Source organism: Arachis stenosperma, chromosome 3, assembly GCF_014773155.1.
Source record: "Arachis stenosperma cultivar V10309 chromosome 3, arast.V10309.gnm1.PFL2, whole genome shotgun sequence".
Lineage (NCBI taxonomy): Eukaryota > Viridiplantae > Streptophyta > Magnoliopsida > Fabales > Fabaceae > Arachis > Arachis stenosperma.
In genome coordinates, this window is record NC_080379.1 from 99,495,144 (window position 1) to 99,511,079 (window position 15,936).

Consider the following 15,936-nt stretch of genomic DNA (forward strand, 5'->3'; position numbering starts at 1 on the left):
CCATTATCCTAGGAAGGCCATTCCTAGCCACTGGAAGAGCCTTAATTGATGTAAAGAAAGGCGAATTGGCGTTGAGGTTACATGATGATTACATGGTTTTCAAAGTCCTTAAACCTCCACCAATTTTTGAAAGAAGAGGTACTTGCATACGGAGCTCAGTGCTTAAGCCTTCTCACTTGGTGGAAAGCCATACAGTACCCCCTAACATCAAACCTAAGTTTGGTGTTGGGCATTCACCACCCACCAAACATGGAGGAGGCCCCAAGAAGAAAGTACCTAAGGGCTAGAGGAACAAGAAGATTCCTACTGAGAACTTCTCACCTGTCATGAAGGCGGTGTTCATAAGAAGCCCAACCATACCACATACTGTGAATAGAATCCTATCTCTAGAGCATGTTGAGCTGATTCATGAGAGCACATGAAAGAAGTTCACAATGAGAGGTGAAGATCTGAGCCCCTATGATCCTCTTCCTTAGAGAAGCTGACCGTCAAGCTAATGACGGTAAAGAAGCGTTTGTTAGGAGGCAACCCAACCTTAAGTATCCTTTAGCTTGTTTTAGTTTTATTTTAGTTTTGTTTTAGTTTGTTTCATTTCATTTTTCATTGATCTTTACAGTTTTGCTATTTTTTCTACCGTTTATGATCATGTACAGTATTTAGATCAGGAACATGAGAACTTAGTGATGAGTAGATATTTTATACGCTTTTTGGCATCATTTTCATATATTTTTAGCATATTTTTTTTATATTTTATTAAGTTTCCATTGGTTTTAGTGTAAAATTCACATTTTTGGATTCTACTTTAAGTTTATGTAGTTTTTATGCAATTTCAGGCATTTTCTGGCTGAAATTGAGGAGCTGGAGCAAAAGTCTGATTCAGAGGCAGAGAAAGCACCGTAGATGCTATCAAGATCTGACCTCTATGCATTCGAAGGAGCTTTTCTAGAGCTACACAAGTCCAAATTGTGCGTTCTCAACAACTATGGAAAGCTAACATTTAGGGCTTTCCAGAAATATATAATAGTCCAAACTTTGCTTCAGAATTGAAGGCCAAAAACTGGCATTCAATGCCAGCCATCTGCTCCAGTCCTAGCGTCCAACACCCACAAAGAGGTGGCCAGCGTCCAATGCCTAAAGAGGTGTCCCAAGCAGGCGTTCAACGCCCAAGGAGCCTCCTAGCACGTGGCTTTCTCTTTTGCTCAGCCCAAACACTCACTAAGTGGGCCCTAGAAGTGGATTTTCGCACTAATAGACTAGTTTATCATATTTCTGTAATCCTTAATCATTAGATTAGTATATATAGGAGAAGAAAAACTTCTACAAGATCATCTTCCACCACTTTACACGTTTTTACATTGTTCTATGTACAGTATGAGGCACTAAACCTCCTACTTTAAGGTCAGGAGCTCTGCTGAGCTTTATGGATTAATAAAAGTACTACTGTTCTATTTCAATTCGTGTTTGATTCTCTCCTAAGATGTATCTTCGTTCTTCAACCTTATGAATGAGTTGAACCGTCAAAAGTTATCTCTATTCTACATGGGTTCAGCGAGGGTCTTTCATCGGATATCAATGAACCACTAGCTTGAGGATACGTCTCTTAGATAGATAATCCACCAGTTCGTTAGGGACTTCTCATGACATCAGTTCAGCCGAGGTTTGGAGAGATTAGGGTCTTTGTGGTAAAGGATAGAATCAAAGTGCAGCATTCTATGATTCAGAAGATTCGACCTTGTCTGTGACGTTTTGAGTAGGATCACCAAGGGGATGAACTGCAGGAGCTTCACCCTCATTCAAACTGGATGCGCACTAAACCTGGTGTTTAGCCTAGAGGAAGATTGGCGGCCGCTCAAACCGGCGTTGATCACATACAGCCTAGTATAAAAGAAATCATTCACAGTTGGAGTAAACAGTAAGAAAGTATTGAATTCACAATTACTGAGTAATGTTATCTTTATTTTACTTTTATGCGTCTAAAAAATTAAACAAATTTTCTATCCACCTAACTAAGATTTACAAGATAACCACTGTTTGATTGGAAGCCAACAATCCTCGTGGGATCGACCCTGACTCACCTCAGGTATTACTTGGATGACCCAGTGCACTTGTGTACGAAGTCTGGGAATCCGTGCACTAAGTTTTTGGCGCAGTTGTCGGGGATTGTTCGAGTTTGAACAAACTAATGGATTATTTTGTTGCTTAGATTATGGATTTTTTTAATTTTGTTTGAGTCTTTTGTTTCCCTTTTTTGAAAAAAAATCAAAACTTTTTCAAAAATATTTACTTTTCTTTTTTATCTTTATAATTTTGTTTGAGTCTCTTGTTCTTGTTAGAGTTCAAACTTTCTTGAGTCCTTTTCCAAAAATTTTTAAAAATAGTGTCTTTTGTTTGAGTCTAGTGTCAAAACTAAAGTTTGGTATCAATTGTGTGTTCTTTAATTGTTTTGAATTTTTTGAATTTGTTCTTGGTGTTCTTGTTGGTCTTCAAGTTTTTCTTATTTTTCTTTTTGTTTTGATCTTTAAAAATTTTAAGTTTGATGTTTTTTGGTGTTTGTTTTCTTAAGTTTTCAAAAATTTAGAGTCTTAGATCTAAAAATTTTAAGTTTGGTGTCTTTTGTTTGTTTTTATCTTCATTAATTCAAAAAAAAAAAATAAAAATAAATATCTTTTCTATCTTTTTACTTTAATTTTTGAAAATCAACAAAAATTTCAAATTTTAATTTCAAAATCATTATCATATCTTATCTTAGTTTTTAATTTCAAATTCAAACCTTTTCAAAATCAAATCTTTTCAAAAATCATATCTTTTTCAAATTACTATCTTATCTTTTTATCTTTCTTTAAAATTCAAAAATCTTATCTTATTTAAAATTCAATTTCAAAATTTAAAATTTAAAATTTAAAATTTCAAAATCAAATATTTTTCAAAAATCAAATTTCAAATCTTATCTCTTTCAAATCTTTTTCAAATCTTTTCAATTTCTATCTTATTTTTCCAAATTTCAAACTTTAAATTCAAATCTTTTCTAATCTTCTATCTTATCTTGTTTTCAAATCTTTCTTAATTAGTTACTTGTTTTCTCTTTCTTCTTTTTCAAAACTTCCTAACTAATTCTTCTCTCTTCTAATTTTCGAAAATATCTTCTCTATTTCTCTCTCTTCTTTTTCGAAATTCATTATTTAGTTTTAAAATCTTTTTAATTAATTAGCTTCTATTTTCGAATTTAACTAATAAATAAAAATAAAAACAAAAATATTTTCTCTTTTTACTTCTAATTTTCGAATTCTGCTACTCTTCATAGTTGAATTCTTTCTCTCTTTTCTCTATCTTCATTCTTCTTTCTTCTTCACATCTCTCAAGGAATTCTCTATACTGTGACATAGAGACTTCTTTTCTTCTTCCTTCTTTGCTTTTTTTTTTCTTGTTTTTGACCAAGAACAGAGATAAAGAACCTCTCTTTAATCCTAATCCTGAACCTGAGAGGACTCTAAGGAGGCATTTACAACAAGCTAAAGCACAACAATCCGGAAGAAACCTCACAAAGATTTTCAAACAAGAAGCTGAAAAACATGGCAACCGAGCCAAACAATGAAGGAGATTGGTGCACGAAATTGCAATCACACTTTTGCAATTCCGCACAACTAACCAGCAAGTGCACTGGGTCGTCCAAGTAATACCTTACGTGAGTAAGGGTCGATCCCACGGAGATTGTCGGCTTGAAGCAAGCTATGGTTATCTTGTAACTCTTAGTCAGGATATCAATAATTCTCAGGTTTAATTGTGATGAGTAAAAGAACATGAAATAGATACTTATTTTGCAGTAATGGAGAACAGGTTGAGATTTTGGAGATGCTCTATCTTCTGAATCTCTGCTTTCCTACTGTCTTCTTCTTCAAGCACGCAATGCTCCTTCCATGGCAAGCTGTATGTAGGGTTTCACCGTTGTCAATGGCTACCTCCCATCCTCTCAGTGAAAATGTTCAACGCGCTCTGTCACAGCACAGCTATTCATCTGTCGGTTCTCAATCAGGTCGGAATAGAATCCAGTAATTCTTTTGCGTCTGTCACTAACGCCTAGCCTTCAGGAGTTTGAAGCTCGTCACAGTCATTCTATCCTTGAATCTTACTCAGAATACCACAGACAAGGTTTAGACCTTCCGGATTATCTTGAATGCCGCCATCAATTCTAGCTTATACCACGAAGATTCTGATTAAGGAATCTAAGAGATATCTACTCAATTTAAGGTAGAACGGAGGTGGTTGTCAGGCACACGTTCATGGGTGAGAATGATGATGAGTGTCACGGATCATCACATTCATCAGGTTTAGGAACAAGTGATATCTTAGAATAGAAGCAAGCATGATTGAATGAAAAACAGTAGTAATTACATTAATCCATCAAGACACAGCAGAGCTCCTCACCCCCTACCATGGGGTTTAGAGACTCATGCCGTAGAAGATACAATAAGAAACGTGTAAAGTGTCAGTTCTGGCGTTAAACGCCGGGAATTCTAAAGCTGATTTGCAACGCCGGTTTAGGCCATCAAATCTCGGGTAAAGTATGGACTATTATACATTGCTGGAAAGCCCAGGATGTCTACTTTCCAACGCAATTGAGAGCCCGCCAATTGGGCTTTTGTAGCTCCAGAAAATACACTTCGAGTGCAGGGAGGTCAGAATCCAATAGCATCTACAGTCCTTTTTCAGCCTCTAAATCAGATTTTTGCTCAGGTCCCTCAATTTCAGCCAGAAAATACCTGAAATCACAGAAAAACACACAAACTCATAGTAAAGTCCAGAAAAGTGAATTTTAAATAAAAACTAATAAAAATATAATAAAAACTAATTAAAATCTACTAAAAACATACTGAAAACAATGCCAAAAAGCGTATAAATTATCCGCTCATCACAACACCAAACTTAAATTGTTGCTTGTCCCCAAGCAACTGAAAATCAAATAGGATAAAAAGAAGAGAACATACTATAGACTCCAAAATATCAATGAAACTTAGCTCCAATTAGATGAGCGGGACTAGTAGCTTTTTGTCTTTGAACAGTTTTGGCATCTCACTTTATCCTTTGCAGTTCAGAATGATTGGCATCTATAGGAACTCAGAATTTAGATAGTGTTATTGATTCTCCTAGTTAAGAATGATGATTCTTGAACATAGCTACTTTATGAGTCTTGGCTGTGGCCCAAAGCACTCTGTCTTCCAGTATTATCACAGGGTACATTCATGCCACAGACACATGACTGGGTGAACCTTTTCAGATTGTGACTCAGCTTTGCTAGAGTCCCCAATCAGAGGTGTCCAGGGTTCTTAAGCACACTCTTTTTGCCTTGGATCACTTAAAAATATTTTTTTTGACTGCTTTTTCTTGCTTCAAGAATCAATTTGATGATTTTTCAGATCCTCAATAACATTTTTCCTTTTCCATCATTCTTTCAAGAGCCAACAAGTTTAACATTCTTTAATCAAAAAATTCAAGAGACATATGCACTGTTCAAGCATTCATTCAGAGAACAAAAATTATTGTCACCACATCAAACTAATTCAACTAGTTTCAGAGATGAATTCGAAATCCTGTACCTCTTGTTCTTTTGTGATTAAAGCTTTTTTCATTTAAGAAAGGTGATGGATTTATAGGACATTTATAGCTTTAAGACATGAACCTTAAATTTTATTAATCATGAATTAAGAACAAGACTCAAAAATAGATATAAGATAAGACTAATAGTAATAGAAAATAAAATTTTAAATTACTCTAAAATAGACTCCTAATGATAGAGATTATCACAGAGTTAGGACTCAACAACCTTGATCTTGAGAAGTGGATGCTCCCTCAACTTGTGGGGTATTTGACCCTTCAAGGGAGAGCTTTTGGCGCTTCAGCTCCTGTAGCTCACGCCCCTGCTTCTCTTGTTCCTTCAGCAATTTGCAGAGCATGCAGTTTTGATTCTGCTGTTCTTCCTTAATTTGTTCCATAGCTTCTTGCAGCTTGGCAACAGATGCTTCTAGACGAGTCCAGTAGTCAATTTCAGGAAGTTCAGGGAGGAAATCCTGCGCCCTCCTTTTGATAGAGCTATCTTGTATTTGTCCTTCCATTGACCTCTTGGTGATTGGGTGCTCAATTAGGATGAATTCATCTACTCCCATCCTCACCCCAGCATCTTTACATAGCAAAGAGATTAAGCTTGGGTAAGCCAGTTTGGCTTTAGTGGAGTTCTTGTTTGCGATTGTGTAAATCTCACAAGCAATCAGATGATGAATCTCCACTTCTTTTCCCAGCATAATGCAATGAATCATCACTGCTCTCTTGATAGTAACCTCAGAACGGTTACTAGTGGGCAAGATAGAACGCCCTATGAAATCCAACCAGCCTCTTGCAACTGGTTTGAGATCTCCCCTCTTGAGTTGGTTTGGGACACCTTTTGAATTGGTCATCCACTTGGTTCCAGGGAGGCATATGTCCTCTAGAACTTGATCCAACCCCTTATCTACTCTCACCATTCTCCTATTAAAGGATTCAGGATCATCTTGTAGTTGAGGCAATTTGAAGACCTCTCTTATTTTGTCCATATGGAAGTAAATAATTCTCCTTCTGACCATGGTTCTGTAGGTATGAAAAGCGGTTCCAGTCATTCTCTGCTTATCTGTCAGCCACAGATTTGAGTAGAATTCTTGAACCATGTTTCTTCTAACCTTTGTCTCAGGGTTGGTTAGAACTTCCCATCCTCTGTTTCAAATTTGCTCTTGGATCTCCGAATATTCATCTTCTTTCAGATCAAATTTAACTTCCGGGATCACTGACCTTAGACCCATTATTTTGTGGTAATGGTCTGCATGTTCTTTGGTTAAGAACCTCTCTTGACTCCATAGGTCCTTTGGAGCATTCTCTTTCTTGCCTCTTGAATTGGTTTGTTTTCCTTTAGGAGCCATGATCTTGATGAGCCTCAGCTTAGTGATCACGGAAAAGCATACCAAACTTAGAGGTTTGCTTGTCCTCAAGCAAAAAAAAAAGAAAGGGAAGAGGAGAGAGAGGAGGAGAGCAAATTCGAATGGTGGGGAAAGGGGAATGGCCAAACGTGTATTTAAAAGGGAGGGGGGAGAGATTTCGACAATTTTGAAGGAGATTTGAAAAGATATGGAAAGAATTTGAGAGATATTTGAGTTTTTTTTGAAGAAGATTTGGAAGGGATTTGAAAGAGATTTGAAGAATGATTTTAATTTTGAAAATTTGAAGGTGAATGATGAAAGTTTGAAATGTGTTTATGTAGAAAATTATGGATCAAAACAGGAAAGTTTGAAAAAATTTGAAGTGGAAAGCAAAATCTCTGTCCCCCACCTGTCTGGCGTTAAACGCCCAGAATGGTATCCATTCTGGCGTTTAACGCCCAAATGTTGGCCAATTTGGGCATTTAACGCCCAGCCAGAGTTAAACGCCAGAAACCCCTTCATCACTGGGCGTTTTGCTAAACGCCCAGGATGCTGCACACCTGTCGTTAAACGCCCAGAATGGTGCCCATTCTGGCGTTTAACGCCCAAAATGGCACCTTTACTGGCGTTAAACGCCCAGAATGGTACCCATTCTAGCGTTTAACGCCCAGAGTACCCCTTACTGGCATTTTTTTGCCAGCAAGCTCCTTTTCTCTGCTTTCTACACTGAATCCTTCTGTAACTCTGTGAATTCCTTCAATTTTGATTATCGCCCTTTGAGAATATGTATCAAACTTTTATTAAACAAAACAAATAACCTGCTAATGACTGGGTTGCCTCCCAGTAAGCGCTTCTTTATTGTCTTTAGCTGGACCTTCACTGAGATTCATTCAAGCCTCAATTTTGAGCATTCTTGCTCAAAATTGCTTTCAAGATAATGTTTGATCCTCTATCCATTAACAATGAACTTTTTTGTCAGAATCAATATCCTGAAGCTCAACATATCCATATGGTGACACTCCTGTAATCACATACGGACCCCTCCACCGGGATTTAAGTTTTCCTGGGAATAGTCTGAGCCTAGAGTTGAAGAGCAGAACTTTTTGTCCTGGCTCAAAGACTCTGGATGATAACTTCTTGTCATGCCACTTCTTTGCCTTTTCCTTATAAATTTTTGCATTTTCAAAGGCACTGAGTCTAAATTCATCTAGCTCATTTAGCTAGAGTAATCTTTTTTCACCAGCTAACTTAGCATCCAGGTTTAGGAATCTGGTTGCCCAGTAGGCTTTATGTTCCAGTTCCACGGGCAGATGACAGGCCTTGCCATACACAAGTTGGTATGGAGAGGTTCCTATAGGAGTCTTGAAAGCTGTTCTGTATGCCCACAGAGCATCATCCAAGCTCTTTGCCCAATCCTTTCTACGGGCCATTACAGTCCATTCTAGGATTCTTTTTAGCTCTCTGTTAGAGACTTCAGCTTGCCCATTTGTCTGTGGATGATACGGAGTTGCTACTTTGTGGCTAATTCCATATTGGACCATAGCAGAGTACAGCTGTTTGTTACAGAAATGAGTGCCTCCATCACTGATTAGGACTCTAGGAACACCAAATCTGCTGAAGATATGTTTCTGGAGGAATTTCAGCACGGTCTTAGTATCATTAGTGGGTGTAGCAATTGCTTCTACCCATTTAGATACATAGTCCACTGTCACCAGAATGTAAGTGTTTGATTATGATGGTGGGAACGGACCCATGAAGTCAATACCCCATACATCAAATAATTCAATCTCTAAGATCCCTTGTTGAGGCATGGCGTATCTATGAGGCAAATTACCAGCTCTTTGGCAACTGTCACAGTTACGCACAAACTCTCGGGCATCTCTATAGAGAGTAGGCCAGTAGAAGCCACATTGGAGGACCTTAGTGGCTGTTCGCTCACTTCCGAAATGTCCCCCATACTATGATCCATGGCAATGCCACAGGATCCTTTGTGCTTCCTCTCTGGGTACACATCTGCGGATCATTCTGTCTGCACATCTCTTAAAGAGATATGGCTCATCCCATAGGTAGTACTTGGCATCTGAAATTAATTTCTTTCTTTGCACCCTGCTGTACTCCTGGGGTATGAACCTCACAGCTTTATAATTTGCAATATCTGTAAACCATGGAGCTTCCTGAATGACAAAGAGTTACTCATCTGGGAAAGTCTCAGAGATCTCAGTGGAAGGGAGGGACGCCCCAGCTACTGGTTCTATTCGGGACAGATGATCATCTACTTGGTTCTCTGTCCCTTTTCTGTCTCTTATTTCTATATCAAACTCTTGCAGAAGCAGCACCCACCTTATGAGCCTGGGTTTTGAATCCTGCTTTGTGAGTAAGTATTTAAGAGCAGCATGGTCAGTGTACACAATCACTTTTGACCCTACTAAATAGGATCTAAACTTGTCAATGGCATAGACCACTGCAAGTAACTCTTTTTCTGTGGTTGTGTAATTCTTCTGTGCGTCATTCAAAACACGGCTAGCATAACAAATGATGTGCAGAAGCTTGTTATGCCTCTGTCCCAACACTGCACCAATGGCATGGTCACTGGCATCACACATTAGTTCGAATGGCAATGTCCAGTCTGGTGCAGAGAAGACTGGTGCTGTGACCAGCTTGGCTTTCAGGGTCTCAAATGCCTGTAAACACAAATGATGTGTCAGCAGCTAGCAGGTTGCTCAGAGGTTTTGAAATTTTTGAAAAATTCTTTATAAACCTTCTGTAGAATCATGCATGCCCCAGAAAGCTTCTGATTGCCTTAACATTGGCAGGTGGTGGTAATTTTTCAATTACCTCTACCTTTGCTTTATCCACCTCTATTCCCTTGCTTGAAATTTTGTGCCCAAGGACAATTCCTTCAGTCACCATAAAGTGACATTTCTCCCAGTTTAAGACCAGGTTAGTCTCTTGGCACCTTTTCAGGACAAGTGCTAGATGGTTAAGACAGGAGCTGAATGAGTCTCCATATACTTAGAAGTCATCCATAAAGACTTCCAGGAACCTCTCCACCATATCAGAGAAGACGGATAGCATGCATCTCTGAAAAGTTGCAAGTGCATTACACAGACCAAAAGGCATTCTTCTGTAGGCAAACACGCCAGAAGGGCAAGTGAATATTGTTTTCTCTTGGTCCTGAGGATCTACTACAATTTGGTTGTAACCTGAATAGCCATCCAAAAAGCAGTAATAATCATGACCAGCTAGTCTTTCTAGCATTTGGTCTATGAATGGTAAAGGAAAATGATCCTTTCTGGTGACTGTGTTGAGCCTTCTGTAATCAATACACATACGCCACCCTGTAACTGTTCTTGTAGGAACCAGTTCATTCTTTTCATTATGAACCACTGTCATGCCTCCCTTCTTGGGGATAACTTGGACAGGACTCACCCAGGGGCTATCAGAAATGGGATAAATAATTCCAGCCTCTAGTAATTTTGTGACCTCTTTCTGCACCACCTCCTTCATGGCTGGATTTAGCCGCCTTTGTGGTTGAACCACTGGTTTGGCATTATCTTCTAATAGGATCTTGTGCATGCATCTTGCTGGGCTAATGCCCTTAAGATCACTTATGGACCACCCAAGAGCTGTCTTGTGTGTCCTTAGCACTTGAATCAGTGCTTTCTCTTCCTGTGGGTTTAAAGCAGAGCTTATGATCACTGGAAAAGTGTCACCCTCTCCCAGAAATGCATACTTCAGGGATGGTAGTAGTGGTTTGAGCTCAGGTTTGGGAGGTTCATCCTCTTCCTGAGGAATTTTCAAAAATTCTTTTGTTTCCTCTGGTTCTTCCTGATCAGGCTGAACATCCTTGAAGAGGTCCTCTAGCTCTGATTCTAGACTTTCAGCCATATTGATCTCTTCCACCAAAGAGTCAATAATGTCAGCGCTCATGCAGTCATTTGGTGTGTCTGGATGCTGCATAGCTTTTACAGCATTCAACTTGAACTCATCCTCATTGACTCTCAGGGTTACTTTCCCTTTTTGTACATCAATAAGAGTTCGTCCAGTTGCTAGGAAAGGTCTTCCGAGGATGAGAGTTGCACTCTTGTGCTCCTCTATTTCCAGCACTACAAAGTCAGTTGGAAAGGCGAATGGCCCAACCTTGACAATCATGTCCTCAATTATGCCTGATGGATATTTAATGGAGCCATCAGCAAGTTGGAGACATATCCGGGTTGGTTTGACTTCTTCAGTCAACCCAAGCTTTCTGATAGTGGATGCAGGTATTAGATTGATACTTGCTCCAAGGTCACACAGGGCTGTCTTGGTGCAAGCACCTTCTAACGTGCATGGTATCATAAAGCTTCCTGGATCTTGGAGCTTTTCTGGTAAGCTCTTCAGAATGACTGCACTGCATTCTTCAGTGAGAAACACTTTTTCAATTTCTCTCCAATCCTTCTTATGACTTAAGATATCTTTCATGAACTTAGCATAAGAAAGTATTTGTTCAAGTGCCTCTGCAAACAGAATCTTTATTTCAAGAGTCCTTAGATAGTCTGCAAAGCGGGCAAATTGCTTATCCTGTTCCGCTTGGCGGAGTTTCTGAGGATAAGGCATCTTGGCTTTATATTCTTCAACCTTAGTTGCTGCAGGTTTATTCCTTACAAAGGTGGTTGGAGAAGCCTTTTTAGAGGGGTTACTATCAGCACTCTCAGGTGTCTGATTCCCCATTGGTGTTTGAACGCCAGGATTGGGTGAGGTATGGGCGTCTAACGCCAACTTTTCCCCCTTTTCTGGCGTTTGAATGCCAGAACTGGGCAAGGAATGGGCGTTTAACGCCAGCTTTTCCCCCCTTTCTGGCGTTTGAACGCCAGGAGTATTCCTCTCTGGGCTCTTACTGTCCTCAGAGGATTTTGGACAGTGGTTTGGTTATCCTCTGTCAAATGTTCCTTTCTTGGCTTTTTGCTACTTTGAGCAGTGTTATTCAATGTCTTCCCACTCCTCAGTTGAACTGCTTGGCATTCTTCTGTTATCTGTTTAGATAACTGCTGTTTTGTCTGATTCAACTACGATTCTATGTTCTTGTTGGCAATTTTAGTTTCTTGGAGCATCTCTTTAAATTCTGCCAACTATTTTGTCATCAAGAGTAATTGCTGATTAAGCTCAACAATCCATTCTTGAGGATTAGGATCAGTAGCTACTGCCATAGCTTCTTCTTTTGTAGAGGGCTCACTGCTAGAGTACAAATGTTGATTTCTAGCAACAGTATCTATGAGTTCTTGAGCCTCTTCAATCATCTTCCTCATGTGTATAGATCCACCAGCTGAGTGGTCTAGAGACATCTGAGCTTTTTCTGTAAGCCTATAGTAGAAGATGTCTAACTGTACCGACTCTGAAAACATTTCAGAGGGGCATTTTCTTAGCATACCTCTATACCTCTCCCAGGCATTATAAAGGGATTCATTATCCTCTTGTTTAAAGCCTTGGATGTCCAGCCTTAGCTGTGTCATCCTTTTTGGAGGGTAAAATTGATTCAGGAATTTGTCTGATAACTGTCTCTATGTTTTTATGCTTGCTGTGGGTTGGTTATTCAACCACCTCTTAGCTTGATCTTTTACAGCAAATGGAAATAGTAATAATCTGTAGACATCCTGATCCACCTCTTTATCACGTACTGTGTCAGCAATTTGTAAGAATTGTGCCAGAAACTCAGTAGGTTCTTCCTGTGGAAGACTGGAATACTGGCAATTTTGCTACACCATGATAATGAGTTGAGGATTTAGCTCAAAGCTGCTTGCTTTAATGGGAGGTATACAGATGCTATTTGATACGTAAAAATTAGATTTCACGTATAACCGGCAAGTATACCGGGTCGCATCAAGTAATAAGACTCACTAGGAGTGAGGTCGATCCCACGAGGATTGGTAGATTAAGCAACTTTAGTTAAATGGTAGATTTAGTCAAGCGAACATAGTTTTGATTTTATGAGAAATGTGACTTTTGAGCATAATTGCAAGAATTTAAATGGCAAAGAATGTAAAGAACTAGAATATAGAAATAAAATGAGAGTAAATAACTGAAACTTAAATTGCAAGAAACTTAAATGACATCAAAGATAAATGGCAAGGAATTAAAGTGTGCAGAAATTTAAAGAACATAAGAGTAAATAGCAAGAATTAAAGGAACGAAATGTAGATGACAAGAATAATAAATTGACAGAATGTAAAAGGGAATTGGGTTATGGGTAATCAAATAACTAGAAGCAAAAGAAATAAGAAGTAATGATAGAGAGGATCATTAGGGATTAGAGATGCTAGTTTTCATGAATTGATGTTAGTCAAATCCTTCTCAATCATGGGTATAGATCCATGGCAAGTGGGTGATTAAATCCCAATCTCTTGGTGATTCAATCTCTCTCAACATAACCAATTGCCACTCTCGTGATCTAATTGTTCATGAGAAGAGATGAAGCTCAAATCTAATCCAGCCACACAATTCCCATAATCTCAACCAAGGAGAGTTACATCTCACATACTAACCAAGGTATATTGATTAAAGAAATCATGAAAGGATGAACTCTAAACTGAATTATGTGGCTCATTCCTCAAATTCACCACATAATTCATATAGATTAACCCCTCTCTCGATGGTGGTTGAATCTTTGAAGATCAAGAGTTCCCTCTTTAGATCAACCACTAGAATTGAGGAGGAAAAGATGAGTTCACCAATTCATTCCAACAAGCAGAGCTCTTCCCCCTAATGAAAGTGGGGTTTAGTGAGTCATTGCTCCAATTTCAACAATAATTGCCATAAATCAAAATTAAACTAAATTGCCAAGAAAGATGAAGAAGAATAATGAAATGCTTAAAGCTTAAGAAATGAAGAAGAGAAGTTCCAAGAAGAACCCAGAAATGCTCTCCGGGTATCCTCCCGGAAGTGCTAAAGAGTTCTCAAGTAAAAGTGCTAAAAGTATGAAAAAGTTCTAAGTGTCAAAAAAGTCCCCTCAACGTACAAACTCAATCTCTATTTATACTAGTCCTAAAACTCCTTCAAAGATCTTCAATTGGGCTAGCAATGTGGGCTTTCTCTTTGTTGAATTTCTGGTTCAATTGAAGAAGTTGCTAGCCTTTGTGAGGAATAGAGGAAGCAGAGCAAGTTGGCAACCATTCTGGCCCATTGAGGGGCGTTGTTGTCAATAACTCTAGGCATAATGCACGTTGGCAACGTGCAAGTGACTTTCCTGGAAGTGAGGTTGGAGACTTGGGCGTTGTTGGCCCAAGTTGTTGCTAACAACTTGCTCTTCTTCTTATTGACTCTTCTCTCATGCCTAATGTAGCCCAGAATTTGAGTGTTAACCTTCTGCTTCAATATGGACTATTATACATCATTGGAGAGCTCTTGATGTCTATTTTCTAATGCCACTGGAATCACCTCAATTGGACTTTCCTAGCTCAAGTTATGCTTCCTCAAAGAAGGTAAGGTCAAGCTGCCAAGTTGTTGCCAAAAACGCACCCAAACTCCCAAGTTGGCAACGTGCCCGTGCCTAACCTCCCAAGGCAGGGACTTGAGGCTGGCGTTGTTGCAAAACACGCCCCCTTGCTAGCACGTTGGCAACGTGCTCGTGCCCCCCTCCAGGGCTCATCTCTAGCCTTCTTGAATTTCAACTTCATGTTCTTGTTTTTAGGGCCTAAAGATGACTCTGGTTTGGCTTCAATTTTGTGCTCCACCATAGACTATTATATATGGTTGGAAAGCTCTGAATGTTAGCTTTCCAACGCAACTGGAAGCACTCAATTTGGATCTCTGTAGCTCAAGATATCTTCCATTGAAGGGGACATGGTCAGGCTGTCTTGTTGGAGTTGTTGTGGATAACGCCCCTATATTCCAAGTTGGCAACGTGCTACCTCAATTCTTCACCATCCAAAGCTTCCTGGAGTTGTTGCCAAACACGCCAATGTTTTCTTGAGTTGGCAACGTGCATGGCAAGGCTTCCTGGCGTTGGCAACGTGCATGGCAAGGCTTCCTGGTGTTGGCAACGTGCATGGCAAGGCTTCCTGGCGTTGGCAACTTGGTTGGTACCCTTCCTGGCGTTGGCAACTTGGTTGGTGCCCTTCCTGGTGTTGGCAACTTGGTTGGTGCCCTTCCTGGCGTTGGCAACTTGGTTGGCACCAAGACTTGGTGCCTAGCCAAGCAACCATTCCTGGCGTTGTTGCCAAACACGCCAATGCTTTCTTGGCTCAACAACGTGCTCGAGCTCCCCTTTGGTGCCAAAATTCCTTGCTACGTTGCCAAGGAACACGCCTTCATAACTTGGCGTTGGCAACGTGCATCTCATTTTCCTGGGCCAAGTTTGCTTGTGTGGCGTTGCCTAGGGACACGCCTATAGTTCCTGGCGTTGGCAACGCCCTCGAGCTCCTCTTCAAGGCTCCATTTGTTGCCTGGCGTTGCCTTGAATAACGCCTATGGTTCCTGGCGTTGGCAACGCCAGCTTCTTCTCCTCTTGGGCCAAGCTCACTCATGTACGTTGCCTTGAGACACGCCAATAGTTCTTGGCGTTGGCAACGCCCTCGAAACTCCTTCATGGCCCAAGTTCCTTGTGCGTTTCCCATAACAACTCACTCCTTCCTCCAAGTTGGCAACGCCAACATTTGCTCTCCAGGGCTGCCTTGCTTGCTTCACAAATTGGCGTTGGCAACGCCCTTCCAGAGTTGGCAACGCCCAAATTTGCTTCTCCAGGGCTGCCTGGCGTTGCCTTCAACAACGCCCCCTTTCTTCAAGTTGGCAACGCCAACTTTTGTTCTTCAAGGTTGCCTGGCGTTGTCCTCAACAACGCACCCTATTCCCAAGTTGGCAACGCCAACTTTTCTTCTTTTTGCCCAGCTTGCATCATTCTTGCTTCCATGCTTCCTTGTTTCATCACCTATCATCAACAAAGGAAATAGCTTCAAAGTCTTACCAATTCATGCAATAAATTTCATGAGATTCATTCATATTCATTCATGTATGTATTCTCTAAATC